Source organism: Pan paniscus, chromosome 13 (genome assembly GCF_029289425.2).
Source record: "Pan paniscus chromosome 13, NHGRI_mPanPan1-v2.0_pri, whole genome shotgun sequence".
Taxonomy (NCBI): Eukaryota; Metazoa; Chordata; class Mammalia; order Primates; family Hominidae; genus Pan; species Pan paniscus.
The window spans coordinates 134,433,796-134,436,307 of record NC_073262.2 but is presented as its reverse complement, the minus strand read 5'-3'; positions in this window follow the sequence as shown (position 1 = coordinate 134,436,307).

The following is a 2,512-nucleotide window of genomic DNA, read 5'->3' as shown; positions in this document are numbered from 1 at the left end:
TGCCATTGAGGTAATTCTCTTTAATACTGTGGTGTCTCCTTCCCTAAGATGTCTCACTGCTGATGAGGCCATCTCTTTGGAATGTTCTATTTATCTATAAAACACTTCTGCACATTTTAGACCTGAGCCCAGCTGCCAGGGTGCCAGACAGGAAACTGCAGAGCTTGAAGGCCAAGCCTCCTACCAGAGTCCCAGTGGAGCAATGAACATCTGGCTGGGCCACTATTCCCACAATTTCTCTATCCCATACTCTCTGCTTCCTTATTAAGTGGCTGGGTGGGTTTGGCAAGCAGAAATGAGGTATGTGAAAAGTGAGATGGCTGCAGGGACTGGGCCCTGGCACGTCGGGTTCCAAGTTGGGGCTCCATCTGCAGCAAGAGCGCCCCTACTGCAACCCCCTTCGCTGCCTTCACCACCTCCAAAGGGGACCGAGTCTTAGAGGTGGGCTTCGGCATGGCCACAAGAATATGTAAGGTGCAGGAGGTCGCCATCCAGGAACACTGGATCATGGAGTGCAATGACAGCATCTTCCAGCTGCTCCAGGACTGGACCCAGCAGCAGCCACACAAGGTCATCCCCTTGAAAGTCCTGTGGAAGGAGGTGGCGCTCCCCTGCCAGGTGGTCGCTTTGATGGGATCCTGTATGACGCGTACCCACTGTAGAAGGAGACCTGGCACACACTAGCTCAACTTCATTGAGAACCACACTTTTCACCTGCTGAAGCTGAAGGGGGTATTGCCCTCACCTCCTGCTACCACCTCACCTCCTACAGGCAGCTGATGAAGTCCAAGTACTCAGATGTCACCACCATCTGAGACGCAGGTGCCTGTGCTATTGGAGGCAAACTTTCGGGGGAAGAACATCCTCAGGGCAGTGATAGCATTGGTCTTGCAGATGATCATGTCGTCCCTGGTCACCAAGCCTTCAGCCCACACAGACCTGGCCAAACAATCCTCTGCCACCCCTCCTCAGTGGCTGGGAGCCCAGGCTCTGGCCTATCATGGCTCCATGACTGATCCTGGCTGTGTCACTGGGCAGCTTTTCTGGCCTCTACAATGGGAACACTGCTGCTTCCCCGCCAGGGTCCTTGAGGGCAAAATCAACACTAACACTGGGCTTGCCCCTCCCTCCCTCAAAATAAAGGCAAGATGAACTCTCAGAGGAACAGCAGCAGGTAGAGGGGTAGCAAGGGTCAAGTGTGGAGAGCAGACTCTAGATGAGAATGTAACAGAGCAGATGACAGGATGTGCAAGTCAGGAGATCTAAGAGTTCTCCTTCTGCCAGTTACCACTGGGACACTTCAAATCTTTGAGATTGTCTTCTCATATGCAAAGCGAAGATGGCTGAATACCCTTACCAACCTCAGAAGGCTGTTTGGGTGGAAGGGACTGAATGACTTATTGTATGCAAACACATTTTGTAAAGCACTTTAGAGACAAGTTATTATTGTCGCCATCATTATTTTTAAGGAAGGTAAATCATGGAGAGGACCCTTAGGGCCTTGGGGCAATCAAATAAAGAATGGTCACAGACTTCATACAAGTCAAACCATGTTTCCTAGTCTACTTGCCAGTGGGAAAAACAAGAATGAAAGAAAACTTGCTGAGAGTGACTGTTTGAGGTCTAGAAAGAATAGCTGGGAAAACCTGTAAGGTTGAAAGGTGTTCAGCTTCTCTTAGGGTTTTCTTTGTAGCAGAGATGGGATCTCACTATGTTGTGTGGACTGGCCTCAAACTCCCGGGCTCAAATGATCCTCCCACCTCAGCCTCCCAAAGTGTTGGGATTACAGGCATGAGTCACTGCGCCCAGCACTCTTAGGCTTCTTCAGAAATATACTTTCCCCAAAATTTCCCTAAGATTTGTTCCACCTAGATATTACCCAAAAGGATTTGGCGGTAAAATCGATGTGGGTACAGGCTTCCTCAACAAGGAATGCTTGGACACCTGAGTAATGAATTTCCGATGAGGATATGGGATGCAGGGAGTGCAACATTTATTTCATAACAGAACCCCTTTTCCACAGAGCAGCTGACAGGGGGTTGCATGAAACATACTTTGGAAATTAAAGTGAACTCTCCACTTGGGCATAATGTTATGTGGGCACATGGATTGGCTTAAAAGGGAAACAAGAATACTTCAACATTTGATCAACAGTAGGCAGTTGCTGGACATTTTAGAAAAAGGAGAAATCCATTTTTTGACCATGGCTAAACATGGGGAAACAGCATCACATTTTCCTGAACCACCCTAATCCCAGCCCCTCAAGATCCACCAGGTATGCAACCCCAAACCCCAGTCACATACATTAAATCTACACTTTTATTTTTTTGTTGTAAAATGTGCTTTTTCCTCAATGAACTTTAATCAGTCCAGGACCTACACACACACACACACACACACACACACACACACACACACACACACACACACACACACCCCCACCCCACCCCCACCCTCCAACCAGGTGAAAAATCCCCGGCGATTAGTCTATAACAAATATTGACACGAGGGG